General features: G+C 42.6%; 1 protein-coding gene across 2 annotated transcripts in view; it reads left to right on the top strand.

The window, feature by feature from the left end:
* The first annotated feature begins 287 nt into the window (after positions 1–287).
* Positions 288–27,193, top strand: part of SGSM3 (small G protein signaling modulator 3) — a 44,077-nt gene continuing 17,171 nt past the window's right edge. Inside the window, exon 1 of one of the 2 annotated variants that reach the window (XM_080810319.1) lies at positions 288–410. The gene's annotated coding sequence lies outside the window, so the exon portion shown is untranslated. The remainder of the gene's footprint in view (positions 411–27,193) is intronic. The other variant, XM_080810320.1, reaches the window with a different exon arrangement.

Here is a 27,193-nt window from a genome sequence, read left to right as displayed (position 1 = left end):
ACCCCATATTGCCCTGAGCTCCTCGGGCTGCAGTGAAGACAGACGAAGGCCAGTGGGTATCGCTGAGCTAAAAAAAAAAAAAATGGGCTTTGAAGGACTTCTGTGCGCCGCCTGCCCCCTTCGCCGTTCGCCGGGGGACCGGGTCTCAGCTCGGAAAGGAGGCTCGTGTGTGGGGTCCGGGAGCGCGCAGACCCCAGTGCCGCTGCAGTCCACTGTCCCCAGAGGACTACAGTCCCCAGCATGCTCAACGGCACCCCCCCCTTCCCCCCGCTCGGCCCGGCGCGCGTGCGCAGTGGCGCCACCGAGCGCTGACTGGGTCCGAGCGGTGGAGCGGCGAGCCGGACCTGGGTTGGCACTGAGGTGGCGGGGGTTTGGGGCGGCGGGGCAGCTGGACATCCCGCGCCGGGCAGGTGAGTGCGGAGGGAGAGGTCGGCGGTGCCTCGCTGGGTCTGCGAAGCCCGGCGCCCACACCTGCCCCTCAGGTGGGGTCGCGGGGGCGGCTGTGGAGCGACCGACTGAAAGACTGAGGGGCAGACGGGGCAGACGAGGGGGAGAAGCACCGCCCGCGGCCGGGGGAGCGGCGGGGCCGGACCTCGCAGGTGCCCGCGTGGGTGGGGGCGCCGGCCGGGGGCGCCGGGCGCGGGCTCTGGGGAGCGGGTGCGGGGCCTGCGGGGCGGCGGCGGGGCTCGGACCAGCGTGTCGCTGCGCCCCCGCATCCCTGCGCGGGGCGGGGGCGGCCTCCCAGCGCGGGCCGCGGGAGCGGGGGCCACCGGCGCCGGAGCCTCCGAGTCCGAATAATACCTCCCCCTGAGCAGCTGCGAGCGGGTTTACAGAAACCGCACCTCAGGCCGGGGGTGGGGGGGCACGTTTTCTTTTTCTTTTTTTTTTTCCTCGAGCACATTTAAGCTGTTGGCTTCCTCAGGTGTAATCTGTGACTTGACGTTGAAGAGTCAGGTCCGGGGTCAGAACACAGGCTCAGATTCAGGCGGAGACTCGCTGTAATGCGTGTGTTTTAACTTTGGGGAAACTGAGGCGTGTATTAGCCGAGATCACTCAGCGTGGTTAGGATTGGAATTCCGAAAATTTTACTTAGTTTAGTGATCCAGGATGCTTTTTCTATGGAGGATGAAAAGACGTTTTAAAGTTTCTTTTCTGTGACGGGTGACTGTCGTAGGTTCCAGTCTCGTGCTGCACGTGAAATTTGTGGTGGGTTGCTGGCTCTTTGGGTTTTGGTGGGTTGTCAGAGGTGTCCTGAACTATTCTTTGCCCCTCTTTCTTACTTTTCCTTGGTAAATTCAAGTTCCTAGTAAGACTCTGATTCACGAAAACTGAATTTCCAACCTTGACTTGTTTACTTGTAGCTTTTATTATTTTTTTTAAGGAAGATTTTATTTAGAGAGAGAGAGTGAGATGAGGCAGGGATGAAGAGAGAGGGAGAGAACCCGAAGGCGACTCCGTCCTCAGCATAGAGCCCTATTTGGGGCTTGATTACCCCCTCCCCAAGACCACCACCTGAGACGAACGGGATCACACGATTAACCGACTGAGCCACCCAGGTGCCCCTACTAGTAGCTTTTAGTGATTATGTTTGTGATTAAGTTTGTAGATAACACGTATATTTCCTGCTTCTTTTCTTCCTCATCTTCTTTTCCTTATCTTCTAGTTTTCTCTGAACTCTAATCAGTAATTATATCATCTTTGTTCTACATGTTAATTTCTGTTCTCCATGATTAATTTGTAATCCAATTCTAAATGGAAGTCAGTATCTTTCCTGTCTTCCCATAATCCTAGCTATATGTAGGCTTTTCATCACTAATTGTCCCAGTAGCCTGGGCTTTAATCCTCTTCCCTGCGTCCCTTTTTAAGCATGGAGATGTGTGATATGGTTAGGAGGAAGGGCGTGAGGTATTTCTGTTCATCAGATATGGGTAACAGGTGAACATGACCCATGGCCAGACCATTAACTTTAGTATATGTGCTGCTGAAGTGAGCATGAGAGCACTAACTTTAAAAGGCTGTGAATAAAAATTACTTAAATATTTTTTTTTAAAAAGCGTGCTAATCTTGTGAATTTGGAAACTTGTCAGATGACAGAAAAGTTGGTGAACGGGAGTAGCAACTTATAGGAATGACTCTGACATGAGGGTGAAATATTGAGAAAGGAACTCAGGAGAGGACCCCCTGTCTCTCTCTTTTTTTAAAAGATATTATTTGAGAGAGAGAGAATGTGAGGCAGACTCTGCACTAAGTGCAGAGCCCCACATGGGGCTTGATCCTGTGATTGGGACATCAGAACCTGAGCTGAAACGAAGAGCTGGACGGCTCGGCTGACTGATCCACTCAGGCATCCCGAGAACCATTCCTTTTATCGTACAGCCATCTTTCTGGGCCTGGGGTGGATGCTGGGAACACCTTGTTGGCTTAGGAAGTTAAACAATGTTCTGTGTGTTTGTGTTTTCGGTTTCTCTCTTCCTAGCTCTCAATGAGTTTTGGCAGGAGCCCAGAATCTTGTACATTTGATGATTTAACATCAGTTTTATCTGCTTCTTTTCCAGATTGTCTCTTTTTCCTCAGCTGATGACATTAGTAATTTTCCATAGTGGCCATTCATGAGCTCATGCAGACTGTCATGAAGAAATGAAATAGCACAGAGGGTGGTACACACAGAAGAAATAAGGATCCTGTTTCTTTGCCATCACATATTACACATAGACGGGGATAGGAAATCCACACTGAAGCACGAGCTGTGTGGGAGGGCTTAGAAAACCAGAGTCCAGGCTTCTGCATCCAGTAATAGTCATTAATAGCATTGATTGGATTTCTTCTGTTTGCCACAGGCTGTCATTGTCGCAGTGAGGTGTAGGTATATCATTCTCTTTTTATGTTTAAGTTGAAGTACAGAAGTTAAGTAATTTGTCCACAGATGTAGTAAGTGACAGGGCCAGATTCAAATTCATGCCTATCTGACTCTGTCATCCCCACTCTTTCTACTGTGCTGTACCACCTTACCAACAGATATGCTCAAATCTTTCTAATTCTTAAAAAAATATAAAACTTTCCTGTGATCACATATCTCCTTCAGACTACTTCCATTTCCCTCCTTTTCCTTTCTTGACTTGTTCTTGAAGAGCAAACACTATTCCCCTCTCTTTCTTTGACTCCTTCATTCATTCCAATCTAGCTTCCACCCTCTACTCTGTGGAAATGTTCTCATGAGCTCTACTCAACTATTTATTGAATGTTTGCTGTACCATCTTCTAGACATATAAAGAGGCTAAGACATGGTCCTGGCCCTGAGGGAGTTTAGGGACTAATGAAGGAGAAAAAGAATGGGGTACCTGAGTGACTCAGTGGGTTAAAGCCTCTGCCTTCGGCTCAGGTCGTGATCTCAGGGTCCTGGGATCGAGCCCCGGATCGGGCTCTCTGCTCAGCAGGGAGCCTGCTTTACCCCCACCCCCCGCCTGCCTCTCTGCCTACTCATGATCGCTGTCTGTCAAATAAATAAATAAAATCTTAAAAAAAAAAAAAAAATTTCACTCACGTCAGTATGATGTGTTAAACTGCTGACCAAGCAATCTTTGCTCTTGGGACTTGGAAGAACACTTCACTGAGAAAGTGACACTGGACTGCCAACAGAGATGAACCCTAAATTGTTACAGGGCTGTCGGGACTGCATGGTTAGATGTGGACTTTTAGGAGAAGCAGTATCTTGCCTGTGGGAGTTGATACCATCAAAATATACAGTGTAGGTTTTAGAGTCTAACAGACCTGGGAACTGAGCCTCAATTTCTTTTTTATAATACCTGCTTACAGTGTAAGCTCTATGAGAGTAGGGCCTTTATCTTATTTACCACCTCACCTCTGTCTCCTGGAACAGTGGTAGGTGATCAATAAATATTTGATGGATGAAGACCTCTTAGGATATTGTATTCAGAGCATGGATAGTACTCTCAGCACCCCATGACTGAATGAAGCTTACTGTTAGTGTGGCTTATGAACTGATTTTGAAGACACCATTGCTTGAACAGTATACATATAATCACCTCTCCTTCTTTTTTTGAACATTAGGTTCCTTGACGGTCGTATTCATAAATGAGGAGCGACATTTACCTTTTTTTGGTAGGCACAGTTAACTGGGTCTTCTAACATTATGCCTCTCACAGTTATAAACATATTTCTCCTACTTCTCAGTGTGATGCAGGTGTTCTGTGGGTGTTTCTTTTCCTCCGCTAATGTGAATTGTTTTGGGAAGTTAACTTCTTTGGAATCATTAAATAACTTTGTCAGTAAGAGTAACATGAGAAATGAGATTAAGGGATGCCTGGCTGGCTCAGTTGGAGCATGCAACGCTTGATTTTGGGATTATAAATTCAGGCCCCATGTTGGGTATAGAGATTACTTAAAAATAAAATCTTTTTTTAAAAAGAGAGATTGAGGGGCCCCTGGGTGGCTCAGTGGGTTAAGCCTCTGCCTTCGGCTCCAGTCACAAACCCAGGGTCCTGGGATCGAGCCCCGCATTGGGCTTTCTGCTCAGCGGGGAGACTGCTTCCCTTCTTCTCTCTCTCTGCCTGTCTCTCTGCCTACTTGTGATCTCTGTCTGTCAAATAAATAAATAAAATCTTAAAAAAAAAAAAAAAGAGAGGGATTGAAAGCTCTAATCAGAAGGCTTACACTTGGGAAGGGCTTGATTTCCAGTAGGGCTAAGAGAAGACTTTTTCTTAACAAAACGATAGGCGTATTCCTGGTTATCTCTCGATATCTGGTTAGGCTTCTAACTAATATTCTAAAGATATGTATCAGCAGTTCATTTCCCTCTTCTTGTATTTGAGTTTCGAGTTTCATTTGTAAATACCCTTAATTTGTGTGACTTGAGTTTAGGGTTAAAGTCCAAATACCACTTTTTTTTTTTTCCACTTTCAAAGTCTGTTGTGTACAGTAATTAGGAGTACCTACAACAAAGTTCAGATTCTGCTCTACCACTTTAAACTTTGTAAACTTTGGGGCACCTGGGTGGCTCAGTTGGTTAAGTGGCTGCCTTCTACTTGGGTTGTGATCCCAGAGTCCTGAGATCAAGCCCCGCGTGGGGCTCCCTGCTCAGTTGAGAGCCTGCTTCTCCCTCTCCCTCCATCTGCCACTCTGCCTACTTGTGTTCTCTCTCTGTTAAGTAAATAAATAAAATCTTTAAAAATAAATAAATATAAAAAAATAAAATAGTTCAAGCCAAGACAAGATGGTCACTTGGGAAGAGTAGTATGGGTTTAATAATCTAATGGGTAGTTGTATTAAATGACCTATGAAGTTCCCTTCAATTCTGAAATCTGTGTTTCCGGACTCTGAGACCTAGAGATCAGTCTAGAACAAACCATTCTTGCTTTTCCCTACTCTCCCACCTTGGTCTCCTGTGTTCCTGCCTCACTACAGCTCTCTGCTGCTCTTAGCTCCGTCCCAGACCTCTGCTTCACTCAGCCCCTCACTTTCTTCAGGTCTTGGCTCAGATTTCATCTTCTCATTGAGTCTTCCCTGAACCCCTCATTTATTATTTTTTTATAAAGATTTTATTTATTTGAGAGAGAGACCCACACACAAACACATGCACACACACACAGAGGGAGAAGAAGCAGGGGGAGGGGCAGAGGGAAAGGCTTCTGCCAAGCAGGGAGCCCAACATGGGGCCTCGATCCCAGGACTCTGGGATCATGAACTGAGCTGAAGGCAGACATTTAATTGACTGAGCCACCCAGGTGCTCCTGAACCCCTCATTTAAAATAGCCACTTTCTGAAACTGCCTATCCCTTTCCCTGTTTCATTTTACTCTGTAGCACTAATCACCTGGCATATAATATAGCATCTTATTTATTTTTTTAATTACTTGTTTCCCCTCTAGAATGCCAGATTCTAGAAAAAAAAGAGGATTTTTAAAATCTGTTTTGAGGGACGCCTGGGTGGCTCAGTTGGTTGGGCGGCTGCCTTCGGCTCAGGTCGTGATCCCAGCGTCCTGGGATCGAGTCCCGCATCGGGCTCCTTGCTCGGCGGGGAGCCTGCTTCTCCCTCTGCCTCTGCCTGCCACTCTGTCTGCCTGTGCTCGCTCGCTCTCTCTCTCTAACAAATAAATAAATTTAAGAAAAAAAAAAAAAAACAACTTTAAAATCTGTTTTGAGCACTGTTGTATCCTTATCACTTTAGAACAGGTAGCTGGCACATAATAGTTACTCAGTAAATGTATGTTGAATGAGTGACTGTTTCCTCAACACAAAATCACCATTGTGTGTGCTTTGTGTTCTGGGAGCACACCTCATTCTCTCAACTTTGGATCTTTTTCAGTTGCTTTCCTTACTCTCTGGTGTCTTTTTCTTTTCTTCTCTTTGGATGATAGCACTTTAGGACTAGAAGTCTGAGATCGTCCCCTCATAAGGACTAGAGATCCCAATATCATACAGCTTAGTAGTGACAGAAATGGGGAGAGGGTGGTGATTGACAGTTAATCTCCTTGTCAAACTGTAGTGTCTCTGAATCTTGCTTAGGTCAGTTCCTTATAGTGCCTAGTGCAGTGTATACATATCCCTTAATGAATTATTCAGCCAATAAATAAATATCTGTCTCCTTTATGAAGGCTTTTCCATATCAACCTATAGTTATCTCTTTGTTTCTTTGAAACTTGATTAATATTTGTGGTTTATTCTCTTATTTTTAACTGGCCTTGTGTTTGTCATTTCATGTGTGTATATTTGCCTGGTCAATGGAATTGTAATCTCGTGGACAGAGACCAGATGTATCCACTATAAAACCTAGTCCTGGGAGGCAGTGTAATAGTGAAACACAATGTAGTAGAATTTTCTGTGATGATGGAAATGTTTTTGTGTGATTGTTAACATTTTCTTTATGCGGTATGTGTGTGAGTGAGAGAGAGAGAGAGAGAGATTAAGTAATCACACGAGTGGGAGGGACGGAGAGAGAGGAAGAAAGAATCTCAGGCCGACTTCATGCTCGGTGTAGAGCCCACAGTGGGGCTCAATCTCGTGACCCCAAAATCATGACCTGAGCTGAAACCAAGAGTCAGACACTCAACCAACTGCACCACCTAGGCACCCCTATTTATTTTTTATAATCTCTGCACCCAGCTTGGGGCTCGAACTCATGGCCCCAAGATCAGGTGTCGCATGCTCCTCCGACTGGGCCAGCCAGGTGCCCCTGGGCATTCATTTCTTTATTCACTTGTTAATTGTGAATTGTCCAGCTTTTCCACAATGAGTATCTATGACTTTTATAACCAGAAAATATATTAGTGGATTTGTATGAGTGGTGTTTTTTTTGGTGTGTTTGGTTTATTTTTATTTTGAGATTCAAGTATAGGTAGAAAATGCTATAGGCAAATAAACAGAATAGTAAACTTTGGAAGTGAGTTAAAGTTCATTTTTTAAATAAATGTAAATCACAGAATGGAAATGTATTTAATTTTATGAGGTATGTCTGTTCTTTAAGAGTTGCTACAACTTTTATTTTTGTAAATTATATTTTCTTTTCACATTGATGTAAATAATACAAGCACATTATATTCATCCATATGGAGAAGAACCAAGTGCTTGGGGAAAAGTTACAGGAAAATTTTACTAATCTATATAAACCATTAGGAAAAGCACAAGTATTTCAACAACACAAGATAACTGCATTTAGGAACTGGAAAGTGTAAACTAAAATATATTAACTATACAACATTTAAGAGGTGAATCTAGAAGCTTACTGATACAACAAAAAAATTCCAAATTACTTTGTTGTTGTTTTTTAAAGATTTTATTTATTTATTTGACAGAGAGAGACACAGTGAGAGAGGGGACACAAGCAGGGGGAGTGAGAGAGGGAGAAGCAGGCTTCCCGCTGACCAGGGAGCCAGATGTGGGGCTCAATCCCAGGACTCTGAGATTATGACCTGAGCTGAAGGCAGATACTTAACAACTGAGCCACCCAGGTGCCCCAAATTATTTGCGAACATGAACAATTAAGATCTAACGGAGGGACCTGGAGTTTATAGATTTGCTTGGCCACTGTGGCCAGAAAGACCAACAAATGCATGGGGCATTGTTCAGAAATGTTTTGGAAACAAAACAGAAAATATTATTCCATCCTTTATTTTAAACTGAGATCGCTCTGAGTACTTTGTGCTTTTCTGATAGAATATAGATACGTTTAGCTTCTATAAGGACAAGTAATAAGCATGAGAACCCTTATCACTACCTAGCATTATATATAAATTACTGTGTAATTTACTAAATTACATTAATTGTTATTTGACATTATGGATTCATTTGGCTGTCTCTCTACCCGACTAGGCTAAAAATTTTACAAGGCAGGGATTTTGTTTTGTTCTCTTCTTTTCCAGAGTCTAAAATGGGATCTGACCCAGAGTATGCACTCATTATGTTAAATGAAAGAATGATGCTTGCCATGTGAGATTACAGTAAAAAGATGAGGTCTTGTCAGTTTGAAAAGTGAAGGGTGGGAGGAAACTGACTGGAATTTACAGTGACATTATATTAATAATAGCTGGATGTATTACCAGTTCTTTAGTTTATCTGTTGCTGTGTAACAGTCACCCCAGAACTTAGTGGCTCAAAACAACAATTTTTTTTTAAAGATTTTATTTATTTAGGGGCACCTGGGTAGCTCAGTCGTTAAGCATCTGCTTTCAGCTCAGGTCATGATCCCAGCGTCCTGGGATAGCCGCACATTGGCTTCTCCTCTTCAGCCCCCAGGCTTGTGTTCCCTCTCTCATTATCTCTCTCTCAAAAAAAAAAAAATCCTTAAAAAAATTATTTATTTATTTAAAAGAGAGACAGCACAATCCAGGGAGGGGATGTGAGAGGGGAGGGAAGAGGCAGAGGGAAAGGGACAAGCAGACTCCCCACTGACCATGGAGCCTGTCGAGGGACTCAGTCCCAGGACTGTGGGATCATGACCTAAGACAAAGGCAGATGCTTAATGGACAGAGCCACCCAAGCACGTTGATCTTTTTTTTTTTTTAAGATTTTATTTTTAAGTGATCTTGAAACTGGCTCAGTTGATAGAGCATGCTACTCTTGATCTCAGGGCCAAGAGTTCTAGCCCCACATTGGGCATAGAGCCTACTTAAAAAAAAAAAAAGAGCATATGGGATAGGTTATACTGTTGTGGCCCGTCTTTGGAAAATATTTTCTCTACGCTAAGTATGTATAACTGGTGAGGTTCTAAGTACTTTCTCTGTACTTCAATCGGTAGGCACTATATACTGTAATTTACTTGATAGGGAAGGTGAGGCTATGAGAGATTAAATATTTTACCCAAAGGTCACACAGCAGAACAAGTTGTCAAAATTAGGACTTCTTGCTCCCATGGTACCATGTATAAATAAGATGAACATAGATTTCTTCACCAAATCCAAAAATTCTAAGGAAGGTATATTCATGTCACGTGGCAACCATGTATTGAATCCCTATTAAGTACTAAATGCTAAAGAGGATTCAGGCTTGAAGGAGCTTCCAAGTTATTAGAGTTAAGGTAGACACACCTAGTTAAAAATGAGAGAGATGTAACTACGTGGCATTAGATGGGGACAAGTAAATGTTGAGAGGGCTCCAGAAAACTTCACAGAAGTGGCATCTGAGCCGAGCACTGAGAAAGAATCAGGACATTCAGAAATGGGAGGCGGCCTTTGAAGCAGGAAATAATCTGAATAAAGATCTGGAGACATGTTGAGATGGCAGTGAGTGGTCCGGTGGCTGAAGCATAGGGCACGTGCAGAGGAAATAGGAGCTGACTCGGAATGTAGATGGGGGCCGCTGAGGAAGATGGAGGAACCCTGTAATCAGAGCTGTGCCTCAGCAGAGATTCATCCAGACTTTGTTTAACGTGAATGGAAAGAGTCTGGAGAAACAGAAACCTGTCAGGAGATTCACCGTAGCCCAGAAAGGTGTCAGTGAGGATCTGAATTAAGGCAGTGGAGACAGAGATGGTTAGAGATACTTTTAAACATAAAATCAATAGACTTTGCAACTGATTTAGTATGAAAATAAGACAAAAGTAAGATAGAAATTACGCTAAAAGCTTAGAATCTGAGAGTCTTAGAAAAAGAAATAGGGGGGCGCCTGGGTGACTCAGTGGGTTAAAGCCTCTGCCTTCGGCTCAGGTCATGATCCCAGGGTCCTGGGATCGAGCCCCGAGTCAGGCCCTCTGCTCAGCGGGGAGCCTGCTTCCTCCTCTCTCTCTGCCTGCCTCTCTGCCTACTTGTGATCTCTGTCTGTCAAATAAATAAATAAAAATCTTAAAAAAAAAAGAAAAAGAAATAGGAAAATCAAGAAAATCATCTGGGATAGAATAAAAATAGATTCATTTGAGGAAAAATAAATTTCGATGTGTAATGGATTAAGTCAGTTGGAGCCATCCAGCAGGAAGTTGGGAATCTCAGGAGTGTTTCCATGGCTAGAGGCGGAGATTGTGGCGTATCTGTAGAGCAGTAAGAACAGGAACAGATTCCCAAGTAGGAATCCATTAGGAGTGGACTGAAAAAGAGAAGCCTGATTTGGGGAATGTCTTTTTTGGGAGTCACGGGGGAAGAAGAGGAGTCAGCAAAGAAGCAGTTAAGTAAAGAAGGAAAACCAGTGGGTTCCGTGCTCTCAGGGTCGTGGAACAGTTTCGAGAAACCCAGGTAAGTCAGCAGTCAGATGCTGTGAGGAGTTTAAGGAAATGAAGCCAAAGGAAGAGGATTCCATATGGTGACCAGGAAGCCACTGGAGACTTCAGAAAGTCTTTGTGCAAAGGGACGAAGCTAGGTGGAAAAAGCCTAAGGAGCGAGTTGACTGAGGAGGTGTGGTTGCAGGATTCGACTCTGCCTTTGAAAACGTGCTGAGCAGAGGAAGAAGAGCTGGAGAGATAGGAGGTTTGAGTGGGTTCAAGAGGCTTCGTTTGGGTGTGCTATAATTAAGGATGGGGGGGGGGGTCGGAGCATGGGCACTGCGCTTGAAGCCAGCGGAGAAGAAGCTGGAGATGCAGTGAGGGAAATGGTGGAAGGTTATGAGTGGAGGACTTAGCCTGGGAAGGAAGGAAGGCTACTTCTTCCTCTGAGAGGAGGTTGGAAAGAAAAACTGTGAAAAGTTGGGGCAGTTTTGACAGGAGGAGGTGGAAGTTGAGGAAGCCTAAGCCAAATGACTTTAGCTTCATTAAGGTACAAACCAAGTCATCAGCTGGGAGGGAGTAAGTGGCAGCAGAGGACAGTTGGGGGTCTGAAGAAACAGGGGAAAAGTTTGAATGTTGCACTAAAGGAAACATGGTAGAAAGTCATTTAGAGAAGAACGAAAGTCCAGCTGAGCAACAGTGAAGGTAAATCGCTTGGAGCTTGTTTCCTGAGACTTTGTACTGGAGTCACGTGGGCTAAGAGCGCAGTGAGCAGTGAGAACTCACCTGAGGCTGGATGAGGCAAGAGCTTCAGTGGTTAGTTCAGAATCATAGTGTGATTCCTACAGTGTGGAGGTTTTAACTGTGTGGGCCTGATTGTTTAAATCAGCAGTGAAATACACAGAGCTAATCCAAAACAGTAGATTATCTAATGGAAGGTAGGTCCCCCCCCCAAAAAAAAAGTATGGTCTGCCTAACCCCAAGGTTACAACAGCAGGAGGACAACTTCTCGTAACATCTCCCCTGGGATTTCTGTTGGTAATGACGTTGGTCTGAGTGTGATCTAGTTTGCCTGTTCTCATGTTTTCCCCAAGTTTTTGATTCAATTTTAGGTTGGAATAGTGGAAATAGGAGATTTAGCTTCTGGTCTGGCTGTGTCCCCTGCTCACCGTTTAGCTTTAAATAAGCCTTTTTACTTCTTTGGCTTCAGTTTCTTTTTGGGGGGAAAAAAGAAAAAATGAGAGGGACGTACTCAAAAGATCCTTCTGTGTCATTCATGACTCTGTCATTCATGGCTGTGCTAAATGCCTTTGCACTATAGCTGGTATCAAAGAAGCTAATGATCTCTATAGGTGCAGGTCTGTTAGAGAAATTCCTTTGCTCCTGTAATATGGGAATTTTCTCCTGAGTTATCTGCTTAATTGGTCTGCAAAAATTGTGTTTCTTAATCCAGCTGCTTGTGTTATGTTTTAACTTGGTCTCCACTGGGCTTCATACCCCAAGCCAAGGTGTTTTGTTCTCACACACCCACAAGCCTCATGGGCTTCCCTGGAGATTGTGCTGCACAATTGTCAGTGACAGCTGTGCTGGTCAGTGTGGGACAGAGGGTCCGCTTAGCACTCGGTCCTGACTTGGTGTGTGACATGGGTGAGATGCTTAACCCTGAGCCCTGGTTTTCTAGCATATGGTAAACAGTCAATGAATGCATTATTCCTTCTTCAGTCAGCACCTCCCTTCTAATACCTCCGTCCGCTCACTGCCACAGAGTAAGGAGGAGTGGATTACCATCCTTCAGAGTTATTATGTAGGTATTTTTGTATCTGCAGATGAGAAATTCCCAGTAATTATTTAAATGGTCTGGCCAAATAAATGACTTAAAGATAAAGCAGTTTGTTGACCTCTGTGGTTTAACTATATGAGGAATAAGGACTTTGTTAACTCTGTCTTGTTCCTTTTAAAGTGCCATAAGCTCCTAAGTTAGTATAACACTTTATTTTTTTTAAAGATTTTATTTATTTGACAGAGATCACAAGTAGGCAGAGGGGCAAGCAGAGAGAGAGAGAGGAGGAAGCAGGCTCCCTGCGAGCAGGGAGCCCAATGTGGGGCTCAATCCCAGGACCCTGAGATGACGACCTGAGCCAAAGGCAGAGGCTTAACTCACTGAGCCACCCAAGTGCCCCAGTATAACACTTTAAATACAAATTTCTCAGGGACCTTTTTGACAGCCCTCGAGGAGCTTTATTTCCTCACAAACTCACATCACTATTTTTCAGAGCTACCCAGCTGCAGTTGGCAGTTGCTAACCATCAGTTGTTTTACTCCTGAAGGGGTTGTTGCCACCACCTCTGGTAGTGGTACTGACGGGAGGTCTGTGTAGTACCTTGCCTTTGCTTTCCTTCTCCTCATCTGGGCACTGCCGGGCTGTAGGTCTTAGGCGTATGCTCCTGGAAGGGACTCAGGGAAGTGACTGGACTGCCTCAGATGATTAATTATTTCATGGAAAGACCTAGAATGGCTGAGCATGGTCATGAGTCTGCACAGGAGAGCTGCGTTTAACTGAAACTGCTGTGCTGGATTCTGGGGGGAGGGTCCTGCTTGCACAGTCTGTGCTCAGCCTTGCACAGTCACACCTGTTGCCTGAAGGAGCACCCTCTCTCTCTGGTCACAAAGAAAATATTGATTCAGGGATGGGAAAGCAGTCCCAGCTGTAAGCCTGTGGGCCCAGGAGTAGAGAACTGATTACTGGAGTCACCATGCATCTGCTGATGGCAGTTTGGAGGAAAGCAGTTGAGGAGTGTAGATGATATAGTGGATTTTCACTTCAGATGTCTTTGGCACTAAGGGAGATAAAGGCTGAAGTGAATTTTAAAGATTTATTTGAGAGAGGGAGAGAGCACGCGCACCACTCGACAGGTGGGGGGAGGGGCAGAGAGAAAATCCCAAGCAGACTCCCTGCTAAGCACAGAACCTGATACAGGACTCGATCTCACGACCCTTGAGATCATGACCTGAGCTGAAATAACGTCAGAGGCTTAACTGTCTGAGCCATCCAGGTGCCCCCAGGGTGAAGTGAATAATACACATGTTTTCAACAAGAATGATTGGATGACTGGAGTGCGGAGCCAGTTTAAAAGATTAGCACCACCAGCTGCCTTATCATGGTGTTTGGTGAGGCCCAAGTTTCAGGACTTTTCTTTACATATTGCCAAGTACTTGTTTCATTTAGCAGCATGTTTTGAGAGAAAGCGGAGGGTTCCAAGGTCTGAGAGAAGCATGTTCTGGCTGGAGCACAGAGCATGTGCTGAGGGCTAGTGAGAGGCAGGTGTTGAGAAATGAGGCTGGAATGGTGAGCAGGGACTACTAGGTCATGAGGGTCTTGTACACCAAATTAACAAACTTGGACTTTTTCCTGAAGTCAGGAGGAAGAAAAAAGTGTTTATTTATTTTTAAAAGATTTATTTATTTTCGGGAGACCAGAGGGAGATGGAGAGATAGAGTCTCAAGCAGAATCTGTGCTGAGCACTGAGCCCATCGTATGGCTCAGTCTCATGACCCTGAGATCATGACCTGAGCCAAAACCAAGGGTTGGTTGCTTAACCAAGTGTACTACCCAGGTGCCCCAGAAAAAAGGTTTTAAAAGGAAGGAAATGACCAGTTGCACTTCAAAGATTTATTTGTTGGGGCACCTGGGTGGCTCAATGGGTTAAGCCTCTGCCTTCAGCTCAGGTCATGATCTCAGAGTCCTGGGATCGAGCCCTGCATTGGGCTCTCTGCTTAGCAGGGAGCCTGCTTCCCCCCTCTCTCTGCCTGCCTCTCTGCCTACTTGTGATCTCTCTGTCAAATAAATAAATAAAATCTTAAAAAAATAAAAAATAAAGATTTATTTGTTATACAGATGGGGAGAGAACAAGAGCATGCAAGCAGGGGGAGGGGTAGAGGGAGAGGGAGAAAGAATCTCCACTGAGATTCTGCTGAGAGTGGAGCCCCAGGCTGGGGTCGATCCCAGGACCCTGAGATCTCCACTTGAGCCGAAATCAAGAGTCAGATGCTCAACCAACTGAGCCATCTAGGCGCCCCTTACCAGTTGCATTTTTAAAAGGATTTTTCTGGCTGCAGAATAGAGAATAGATAGGGTGTGGGGTGCAGGGGGCAAGGCTGGAGGCAGAGATCCCAGTTGAAAGACTTGTTAAAAACCACATGATGACAGCCTCAACTGGGAAATAGCAACGGTTGGAGGGAAGGGGAAGTTTGAAAATACATCCGGAAAGTCCTAAGAGTTGAGGGATGGAGGTGGGAAGATGGAGAATCCGTTAACCATGAGGCCCAGTTCTGGCTGGAGAAGGTGGTAGGTAGGTTGTAATGCCAGTCTCCTGAGATAGGGACCATTGGAGGAGGGCAGGGTTCACAGTGACTTGATTTGAGAGCATGATATTTCCAGGAAATGGAGGAGCGGCCCAGGAGGCAGTTGGATGTGTCAGCCTGAAGTTTGGAGAGAAATAGGTTGTGGAGATAGAGATTGGATCATTTGCCTGTAGATATAAATTGAAGCCTTGAGAGTCAGTGAGAGTGCAGGGAACTGGAGGAGGAGCCAGGACAGAACATTAAGGCATTTTAAGAACCAGCAGGGGAGGAACTGGGAAAAGAGACTCAGGAGGAGCAGCCAGCAAGGCAGGAGGAGAACCAAAGGGTCACGACCCTTGCACACTCGTATGGTAAGAACTAGTGTTGTTGCTGGATGAAATGAACATCTGCTACGGACTGGCCTTTAGTAGACCAGGCATGTTTTGAGGGTACTAATAAAGCAGGGACAAAAAATACAAAGAAGTGGAAAGAAGTCGGTATTAGACATTTCATAGAAACATGGCAAAAATCATCATGGAAAAAATCTAAATGTTGTTGGACTTCCTCATTTTTATTTTTATAGTGATTAAATAGGGGGAACACCTAGTCTTATTATCATATGGCTTTCTGAAGGTCTTTAAATTTTTTTTCATGCTTGACTTTGTTTGAATAGGTAATGCATTCAAATACTTCAAAATTTAAAAGGTACAGAAGTGTATTAGGTAAAAAGTCTCTTTGCCACCCAGTTATTCTCACGTGCAGCCTTCTAAATTATATGTGAAAACTTCCCCTCTTTGTGCAGATGTTTACTATTCTCGCTGTTTTGCTCCTTGCTTTTTTTACTTAGCAATATATCTTGGAGATCATTCCGTATCAGCACATTAATAACTGACCCATTGTTTTTTGACAGTTGTACACTGTTCTATTATATAGATGTTGTGTAACTTATATAAGTTCCCTACCAGTGGATATTGAGGTTTTCTAATATTTTGCCATCACAAACAATGCTGTAGGGAGTGTCTTTCTACAGGAGTCATTTTGCTGAAGCGTAGGATAAATTACCAGAAGTGGGAATGGCTTGACAAAAGGACCTCTAAAGATTATTTTTTTCCCCAAAGATTTTATTTATTTATTTGACAGAGAGAGAAAGCACAAATAGGGAGAACGGCAGGGAGCCTGATGTGGGGCTGGATCCCAGGACCCTGGGATCATGACCCGAGCTGAAGGCAGACACTTAATGACTGAGCCACCTAGGTGCCCCAGGACCTCTAAAGATTTTAATCCAACTCTGCTTATTAGAGTTCCTGACATTTGGAAAGCCTGCAGTGAATGGTAGCTATTATTAAGATAAATATGTTATGGATAGATGTGTTATAAATAGTTTATTAATGTTTTATGATAGGTTATAGACAGGAAGAGGGGCACCTGACACAAACCTAAGGTAAGGGGGTGTGTCAGAGAAGGCTTCCTCCAGAAGGAAATGCCTGGGCTGAACCTGGGGAATGAGAAGTCAGGTAAAGTAGAGGGCCTTTCAACCAGAAGGAGCCTGGCACAACAACTTACAAAGGAGCATGTTGTACATGGGGATTTCAGGAGTGTGGTATGCCCTCCTCATACAGTCAGCACCTGCCATGGGTCAAGCTCTAGGCTAGGTACCAGATGTAGGGCAGATATGTACATATGCAAATTACAGCATAGTATGAAATAAATAGTAGGAGCATGTACAATGATTAGTTTTATCAGAGAAGGGAGGTAGGGGGCATGGAAGTTGGAAAGGGAAGGTGTTCCAGGAGGTCACATCTGAACTAGAATTTGAAAGAATGGTCAAAGGGTGGTTTACCCCAGCGTTTCCCAAAGTGTGTTCCCTGGACCATAGCATCAACATCACCTGGGAACTTGTAAGAAATGAACAGTCTCATTCTACTCAGACCTTCAGATTTAAAAATTCAGCTTTTTAGGGGGCGCCTGTCTGGCTCAGTCAGTAGAGCATGCAATTCTTGATCTTGGGGTTGTAAGTACAAGCCCCGAGTTGGGTATAGAGATTGCTTAAAAATAAAATCTCAGGGGGCGCCTGGGTGGCTCAGTGGGTTAAAGCCGCTGCCTTCGGCTCAGGTCATGATCCCAGCGTCCTGGGATCGAGCCCCGCATCGGGCTCTCTGCTCAGCAGGGAGCCTGCTTCCTCCCTTCTCTCTCTGCCTGCCTCTCTGCCTACTTGTGATCTGTCTGTCAAATAAATAAATAAAATCTTTAAAAAATAAAAAAATAAAAAAAAATAAAATCTCAGGTCGCTAAGTGGCTCAGTTGTTAAATGCTCTGCCTTTGGCTCAGGTCATGATCCTACAGTCCTGGGATCGAGCCCTGCATCGGGCTTCCTGCTCCGCAGGAAACCTGTTCTTCTCCCACTCCCCCTGCTTGTGTTCCCTCTCTCGCTATGTCTCTCTCTGTCAAAAATAAATAAAATCGTAAAAAAATAAAATAAAATCTCAGGGTGCCTAGGTGGTTCAGATGGTTAAGCATCTGCCTTTAGCTCAGGTCATGATCTCCAGGTTCGAGGATTGAGCCCCATGTTGGGCTCCCAGCTCAGAGGGGAGTCTGCTTCTTCCTTTCGCCTGCCTCTCCCCCTGCTTACATGTTCTCTCCCTTTCAAATGAATAAATAAAATCTTTAAAAAATAAAATATTTTCTTATTTTCATTTTTTAAAAGATTTTATTTATTCATTTGAAAGGGAGAGAGACAGAGGGAGCACAGGCGGAGTCGGGGGGAAAGGCAGAGGGAGAAGCAGACTCCCCGCTGAGCAGGGAGCCTGACATGGGGCTCCATCCTAGGACTTGGAGATCATGACCTGAGCTGAAGGCAGAGGCTTTAACCCACTGAGCCACCCAGGCGCCCCTGAAATCCCTTATCTTGAAATTTTAATAAAACGGATGCAAGCCCTTATAAGCCCACATTATGTGAAAATTCCAGCACCCTCCCCCCAGATTTTTCAAATTTAATTCATTTAGTCCTCATAACATCTCTGTACTGTAGGAATTATTATCCCTACTTTTAGACCTTTTATTTGGTTTTCCCCCGAGCCACTTTCAAGGCTCTTGCTAGTAGGGCAGGCTTTACTGAAAATAGGAGATGGCAAAGGGATTTTACCCTGCAACAACACAACTTCAGTTGGGTTTTGGATTGTCCTTTCCTGAAGAGAGGCATTCTGTCCCCTCACCCTTCAGACCTCCACCCCCAGGCATATTGAATGTTAATGTCTCATAGGTCACGTTGTTCCAAAGGATGCAGCTCCTCACCTTGGTTTTGGACTTCTCTTCCCTTCCTTTTTATGCTCTGGGCCACTTCTAGTTCTCTTCTCCCCTGCCTCCAAATTTTTATTCGTTTCTTTTGCTAGGCAATTGATAGATCACTTCTTTCTTCTATGCCTTTAAGGTTTACCTTCCGCCTTTAAGGAGCTTATCAAAATATTTTCCAAAGCAAAGATAAACCCCCTCTCTGGGAAGCATTCTGGAGCCAACTATTAAAATAGTAATTCCTTGGGGCGCCTGGGTGGCTCAGTGGGTTAAGCCTCTGCCTTCGGCTCAGGTCATGGTCTCAGGGTCCTGGGATCAAGCCCCGCATCCGGCTCTCCGCTTAGCTGGAAGCCTGCTTCCCCCCTCCCTCTCTGCCTGCTTGTGATCTCTGTCTCTGTCAAATAAACAAATAAAATCTTAAAAAAAATAGTAATTCCTCACTGTACTATAATGATAATATTGTAAAATTTTAAGTGTAGGGGTCATTGGGTTAATTACCTTGCTACAAATGGCACCATATTAAACTCTAATATCAATAATCTGTTATTAACCTAATCTCATCCTTTGATTTCTTTTTATAAAGCTGACACCTGAAAGTAGAAAAAGCAGATTTTCAAAAAATCCAAGTCCTCTCCCAAATAAAGATTTTCTTAAAATCTTTTTTTTAAATCTTTTTTTCTCCCCCCAAAAAGATTCATTAATTTCATTTAAAATTTTTTTCAAAGGGAGAGTTCCTCACAACATTGTTTTTAATGCAGATATTGCTCCTAGGTGCTTAAATGTATCAACAGATGACTAGATTAGTCAGTTACAGACTGTATCACTATAAAAACTGCACGGTTACTGGGGAAAATGCTGATTATTTAGTGTTCAGGAAAATATAGAAAAATATTTTAAAATCTATAATGTGGCCCTATAGCTCAGGGGTTAGAGCACTGGTCTTGTAAAATCTATAATGTTAGATTATATGTGTATATATATAGGGAAAAACCAAAAAAAAAATAGAAGGGAAGAAAATGATTTGTTGAGGTGGCAGACTTGTGGCAGAATTTTTTAAAATTTTGATTTCCACTAATGTTGTATAAGTACAAAACTCAGAGAAGATTGCAGAACTTCCCTTCCCATGAGAAACCCAATAGCTGTGTCTGTACCCCAGAGATTTTCCTCTGACCTATCTCAGATTTATCCTGCTACCGTTTATCATGTGTTTGTATCTTACTGTGTTCTCAGTGGAAAAGAATGATCTTATGCAAAATGCCCAGAGGAGATGGAAAGAAGTGCTCCTGAGCCTTGGGCTCTAATCCCACCTGACCCCAGCTCAGGTTACGGTGCCTGAACTGTGGAGAAAATTCAGGGTATAGGGAAATATCTCTGTAAAAGTTTTGGATGTGGAAATAGCATTTTTCCTTTACAGCCTATCTTTAAATTTGCTGTGCTTTTCTAATTTCCTGGTTTATAAGCATCTTTTGTCCTTTAAACTGCTTTCAGTGGCTTTGCCTTTGGAAAGTCTTGCACTTGAATGTAATAGAAAGCTAGGCAGTGCAAGTGAAGTCAGACCCCTGGGGATTTGGTTCAGCCTTCAAAACAAAACAAAACAACAAAAACCTGGTGTCTTGGAAATACGAGTTTTAAACTATTGTCAGTTGTTTTCCCAGTGATTACTTAGATTGTTGGGGGGAAACTTGCTGCAGTAAGTTGAAGATGACAGACTTTACCTTTTAGCAACTTAGGCAGTTCCTAACTTCACAGGTTGCTAAAATGCTAAGATGTAAAATTCATGCTGAGCCGTGTTAGTAAAGTGTTAGTTACAAATGAGAGAGAAAGGGATCCTTTTCACAGTTATAGATAAGCTATTTCTAATAGTTTGCACCTTTTTTTCACTTTTGCTTTTTATGGTTTTGTGTCAACATTAAATCCCTGCAGAGATGGATAGTTGAGGTAATAAGTAGTATTTCTGTTGGAGGAAGAGAAAGGCAGGATTTAGAGTATCTGCATAGCTGCTGTGAGTTCAGGGCTTTGTTTGTAGACCTCGGAGCTCATGGAGGACACTTCCTTAGTCCTCAGGGTTCCACTATACGAAACTGTAATTTTTAAAATTGAGATATGATTCATGCACCATAAAAGTCACTTTAAAAAAAAAGAATTTAGTTTTTAAGTAATTTCTACATGCAGCATGGAACTCGAACTCACAACCCTGAGACGGAGAGTCATATGCTTCACCTACTGAGCCAGCCAGGTGCCCTAAATGTCACCCTTTTAAACTGTCCAGTTCAGAGGTTTGTAGTATATTCACTGTGACGTGCAACCATCACTGTTGTCTAGTTCCAGAATATTTTCATCACCCCCAAAAGAAAACCCACAGCCGTTAGCAGTCCCTCCCCATTACTCCCTCCCTCCAGCCCCTGGCAACCACTAATCTACTTACTATCTCTTTGGATTTACCTATACTGGGCATTTCATATAAATGGAATCATACAGTACATGGTCTTTTGTGACTGGTGACTGGATTATTTCACTGAGCATGTTTTCAAGTTTCATGTTGTAGCCTGTACCAGTCAGTACTTCATTTCTTTTTACGGCTGAATAGTATTCCATTGCATGGATATATCCATTTTGTTTGTCCGTGCATCTGCTGATGGACATTTGGATTATCTCCACTTTTGGCTGTTACAAATAATGTTGCCATGAATGTTCAGGTACAAGTTTTTAGGTATTAAAATTATTTTTAAGCAATACCTCTGTATTTTTTCAAAAAGGAAAACATTAAAAATCAAGACCAATAAGCCCCATCCATACTCCTATCACCTAACCCAGCAATTTCCTTTTATTAGTACCTCCAACATGTAGGTATTGTATTTCAAATGGGTGCAATCATGTACTGTCTTTATGCTGATGACTCCACTTTTCTGTTCTCTCTACAACTCACTCCAGTTGGATTTTCACCTTCAGCATTAAAATTTAAAACTCTTGTCAAGATTACAAAAAACCTCTAGCTGCAGAACCAGCAACCCATTCTCTGACTTCATACCACTTGACCTCTAGGTAGTGCATGGCACTGATGATCTCTTCTTCCTCCTCCTCTTGATTTCTGTAGCACTACACACTACTAGTGTTCCTTCTACTACACTGGCTACCCCTCAAATTTTATTTCCTGTTCTTTTCCTGCCTAACTTCTAAGTATTGGAATGTTCCAAGATTTGGTTCTAGGCCCCCTATTCTGCATTCTCTCCTTGACCATGACATCTAGTCCTAATGATTCCCAGATGTAGTTCTGATTTCTGTGAACTTTATATTCATATATACAGTTGTCTACTTGACATCTCCACTTAGAGGTCTAATAGGCATCCCAACTTAGCATGACCAAAGCAGATCTCTTGATTCCTAACTCTGAAACTTGCTTTCCCCCGAGTCTTCCCTCATCTTCGTTATAGGACCTACACAAAACCCAGAGGTCATCACTGATTTCTTTCTTTATTCTTTATTTCTGTTATCTACCTCTGTTCCTCCAGATTATATCCAGAATCTACTTAACTTGTCACCACCTCAACTACTTTGGTTGGAGATACTGTCTCTCACCTGGACAACTATAATACCTTCCATCCTTAATCCATCTGTAGTTCATTCTTCACACAGCAGCCCTTTTGATTTCTTTAAAACCTAAGTCAGACCATCTCATGCCCCTGCTCAAAGCTCTCCAGTTGCTTTCCATTAAAATAACATCCAGCATTTTTGCCGTGGGTAGTAGGCCCTCTGAAGGTGAGTTCTTTCCTGTCTCTCCAGTGCTGTCTGCTATGTTCCCCTCATCACTCTCCCTCCAACGCACTGGCCCGTTACTTCTCCAGTGTAGTAAACTCTTCTTGTTCTTTAAGACCCTTGCACAAGCCATTTCTTCTGCTTGGACTGTCCCTCTCGGTCTCTGCAGAGCTGGTTCCTTACCATCTCTGTTTATCAGATGAAATGTCATTTCCTCAGGCCGTCTCTGACCACCCATCAAAAGTAGCCCTTCTGCCCCTATGTGTCACTCTGAAACCTATTAGTCTGTGTTATTTTCTTCATAGTATATACTATTACTCTGAAATTACCTTATTCACTTATTTACTTATTGTCTGTTTTCTGTCACCAATATTAATAGCTGGCATTTAGTAAGACATGCTATGTGCCAGGTATTGTGATAAGTATTTATTTACTTTTTCTCATTTGTCATCCCCTTTTACAATGAGAAAACTGCAGGTTCCCAGGAGCAAGAATTTTCTCTATCTTGTTTTACATGCTAGCACTTGTTTACTCCCTAGAACATGGAACAGTGTCTGGCACATGGTAGTTGCTCAAAAAAAAGTGGTTGGATAGATGAATGAAAGACTCCCAAATTTAATCTCTTTAGTTCTGACAGTTCTCTGGAGAAGTACACTTTTATATCCAGTTACCAACTTCTTGCCTGCATTTGGATATCTAAAAAACATTTACATTATCCCTCAACTCATAATCCCTTCTTCCCTCAAACCTTTTTTTCCCCACCCTCCTCCATATAAGTACATGGCATCCTCATAATCCCAGGATTCAGACCAGAAACCTAAGCCTCACTTTTGCTTGCTCCCTTTCTTTGTTCATCGTATCCCATCCAGTGGCAAGGCTTGTTGGTGCTTCTTCTGATTCTATCCTGAATCCATTCACTTTTCTTCATCTCTACCTCCACTGTCACCGCTCCCATCACTTGTTTCCTGGATCTTGCCCTTCCTCACTTGTCTCCATGCACCTACACTTGTCTCTCTACAAGCCATTTGCCACACAACAGCCACATCTAGGGCCCTTTGTGGATGGATTCCCAATGTCCTTAAAATCTAAATCCTTTACCATGACCTATAATCCCTTGGTGATCTAGGTGCCTCTGCCTCTCCCATTTCCTCTTTTTTTTTTTTTTTAAAGATTTTATTTATTTATTTGACAGAGATAACAAGTAGGCAGAGAGGCAGGCAGAGAGAGAGGAGGAAGCAGGCTCCCTGTGGAGCAGAGAGCCGGATGTGGGGCTCCATCCCAGGACCCCGGGATCATGACCTGAGCTGAAGGCAGAGGCTTTAACCCACTGAGCCACTCAGGCGCCCCTCCCATTTCCTCTTATTGCTCCTCTCGTTCGTTGTGTTTCAGTTACACTGGGCTCCTTCCTATTTCTCCAAGGTCTTGCCCACATCAGAGCAGAGCATTTGGATTTGTCATTCCTTCCATCCATTCCTTCCTCCACTCCTAGATCTTTGCAAGGCTGGTTTCCTGTCCGTCAGGTATCAACCCAAATAGTACTTCCAAGATTCCTTCCCTGGATTTTATATCATGTCAGCCTTTTGTATTATTCAAAGTTCCTCCCACACTAGGGAGTTTTCATTTATTTCTCCATCTGTTTATTTGTTTTCTGTTTGATTTTTCCCCTCTAGATTGTAAATCATTGTTGCCCTAGCACATAATATGTATTGGAGAAATATTTGGGGAGTGAATGACTGAAGGATTTACACATTTCTGGGTGTCCATGCAGCATTATAATGTTTTCACTTAATGTTAGACAATAAATAGTGTACATATTTCCTTAGTCCCCACAACTGGAATTTTTATACTCTTGTGTCTGGTTTCTTTCACTAAGCATAATGTTTCTTTTCTTCTTTTATGTTAAGGTATAATTTACATATGATAAAATTCACTCCTTTTAGTGTGCAGTTCTGCAAGCTCTGGCAAATACATACAGTCATGTAATTACCAACAGTCAACATATAAAATTCTCTCACTTCCCAAAATTACCCTGGAGAGCTAAGTAGTTAACTCTTCCTCCTCCTCCCATCCTGTAGAAACCTCCGGTCTGTTTTCTGTACCTATAGTTTGCTTTTTCCAGGGTGTCCTAAAGATGGAATCCTGCAGTATGTATCTTTTTCAGTCTGACTTCTTTTCTTTAGCGTAATACATTTGAAATTCATCTGTGTTGTTGAGTGTGTCAGTAGTAGTTTCTTTGTTTTTATGTTTGTTTACTGATCAATCCATTATATGAATGTATCACAGTTCTTTATTTACCAGTTAAAGGACATTGGGTTGTTTTCAGATTTTGGCAATTATGGATAAAGCTGCTGTAAACATTTACATACAGATTTTTTTAAAAAGATTTTATTTATCTGACAGTGAGGAAGGGAGCACAAGCAGGGGGAGTGGGTGAGGGAGAAGCAGGCTTCCCGCTGAGCAGGGAGCCCAGTGTGGGGCTTGATCCCAGGACCCTGGGCTCATGACCTGAGCTGAAGGCAGATGCTTAAGATTGAGCCACCCAGGCACCCCTACGTACAAGATTTTGGGGTAATTTGGGGTTCATTTCACTTAAATATACCTAGGAGTAAAATTGCTGGGTTATGTAAGTTATGTTTAACTTTATAAGAAACTTCCAAACTTTCTTCCAAAATTGCTGTGCGATTTTGCATTCCCACCAGCACTGTAGGAGAGTTCTAGTTGCTCTGCATCATTGTCAGCATTTGATATTGTTGATGGTAGTGTTTGGTTTTTTATTTTAACTGTTTAATATTTGTGTGGTAATATCTTATTGTGGTTTTAATTTGCATTTCCCTAGTTTAATTTGCATTTCCCTCAAATAATGTTGAGTATTTTTCTGCATACTTGTCATCTGTATATCTAATTTGAAAATGTTTCTTTTTATCTATCTATTCATTTAAATAATCTCTACAACCATTGTGGGGCTCGAACTCACAACCTGGAGATCAAGAGTCTTGTGCTCTTCCTACAGAGCCTGCCAAGCACCCCTGAAAATGTTTCTATTTGAATCTTCGCCCCTCCCTTTTTAAATTTTTTTTTTTCTCACTGACTTTTGAGAATTCCTAATATTCTGGATACATGTCCCTTTACCAGTTATGTGATTTGAAAATATTTACCATCTGTGGCTTTGATTTGATGAAGTCAAATTAATCTTTTTGTGTGTGTATATTTCATGCTTTTAGTTTAAAATCTAAGGAATCTTTGCCTAACCAAGGTCACAAACACTTTTTCCTATTTTCTCCTAGAAGTTTTAGTGTTTAGAGCACCTGGCTGGCTCAGTCGATAGAGTATATAACGCCTCATTTCACGATCATGAGTTTGAGCCCTACATTGGGCTTAGAGCTTACTTTAAAAATAAATAAATAAATATATATATATATATATATATATATATATATATATATATATGCGCGTGCCTGGGTGGCACAGTTGGTTGAGCGTCTGACTCTTGGTTTCAGCTCTGGTCATGATCTTATGGTGGGGAAATCAAGCTCTGCATTGGATTCCATGCTCAGTGCAGAGTCTGCTTGAGCCTCTGTCTGCCCCTCCACCCTACACTCGCTCTCTGTCTCTCTCTCTGTCTGTCTGTCTCTAAAATAAATAAATTAAATAAATGAATAATAAAGTTTTAGTGTTAGGTTTTATATTTAGGCCTGTGATCCATTTTGAATTAATTTTTTTGTATATGGTGTGAGTTATGGAGTAAGGTAAATTTTTTTTGCCAATGGCTATCCAGTTCTTCTAGGACCATTTGTTGAAAAGACTATCCTTTCTCCATTATATTGTCTTTATATTTATTTATGTTTATATGTATATTTATATTTAATTTATAAATACTAATTTATAAATATATTTATATTTGTTTATATATATTATATATATTTATATTTATATATATTTATATTTTTGCTGAAAATTAATTGTAATCATTTCTAGGGCTGCCATAATAAAGTGTCACAGATGAGTGATTCAGAATGACAATAATATTATCTCACAGTTTTAGAAGCCAGAAGTCTGAAATCAAGGTGTCATCAGGGCCTTGCTCACTCTGAAACCTGTAGAGGAAGGATCTTTCCTTGCCGTTTCCAGCTTCTGCTAGCCCCACATATTCCTTGGCTTGTTACAGTGTAGTTCCAGTCTCTTCTTCACACAGTATTCTCCCTGCATCTCTTCCCACTGTCTTTCCTCTGTATATGTCTATGTCCAAATTTCCCCTTTTTATAATAAGGACAGCAGTCATATTGAATTAGGGCTCACCTGTTGGTTAAATTATAAAGACCCAATTTCCAAATAAGGTCACATTCTGAGGTACTGGGGATTGGGACACCAACATATCTTTTTTGGGGAACACAGTTCAACCCATAACATTAATTGGCAATATGTGTGGATCTATTTCTGTATTGCTTATTCTCTTCCATTATTCTATATGTCTGCTGTTATGCCAGTGCCACAATGTACTATAGCTTTATAGTAAATATTGAAATCAGGTAGTGTGAGTTCTCCAGCTTTCTGCTTTTTCAAAATTATTTTGAGTACTCTAATTCTTTCGCTCATTCATTTAAATTTTGGAATCAGCTTGGCCTACTCCTATCAGCTGCCCAAATGTCTCCATTCTTTAGTCTCTAATGGTCTTCTCCTTATTTGAGTCAGTATGAACAGGAATTCATACTGCTCAACACCTTGTCATAGAAAGAAGTCTTTTACAGTAGCCAGCCTCCAAGATGGCACCAAATGTTTCTACCTCCTAGTATTTACACCCTTGTGTAGGCCCTCTCCATAATGAGCCACAGTTAACCTCTGTGACCAATTATGGCAGCAGTGACCATGTGTAACTTTCAAGGACAGGCCATAAATTGCATTGCAGCTTCCATCGTCTCTTGAATCACTTGCTCTGGAGGAAAGTCAGCTGCCAAGCTGTAAGGACACTCAAGGAGCCCCATGGAGGGACACCAACTTTGCAAGCCACTTCAGTGAACCACCTTGAAAGTAGATCCCCTAATCTCAAGCCTTCAGATGACTGTAGGCTCAGCCAACATCTAACAGTAATGTCAGGAGAGATTCTCCTCTTTCATGAGCCAGAATCTCCCTACTGAGATGCTCCTGAATTTCTGACCCATAGAAACTAATAAGA

This window comes from Martes martes (genome assembly GCF_963455335.1).
Source record: "Martes martes genome assembly, chromosome: 8".
Classification (NCBI taxonomy): domain Eukaryota; kingdom Metazoa; phylum Chordata; class Mammalia; order Carnivora; family Mustelidae; genus Martes; species Martes martes.
Note: the sequence above shows the minus strand (reverse complement) of the source record. Positions and strands in the feature narration are given on the sequence as shown.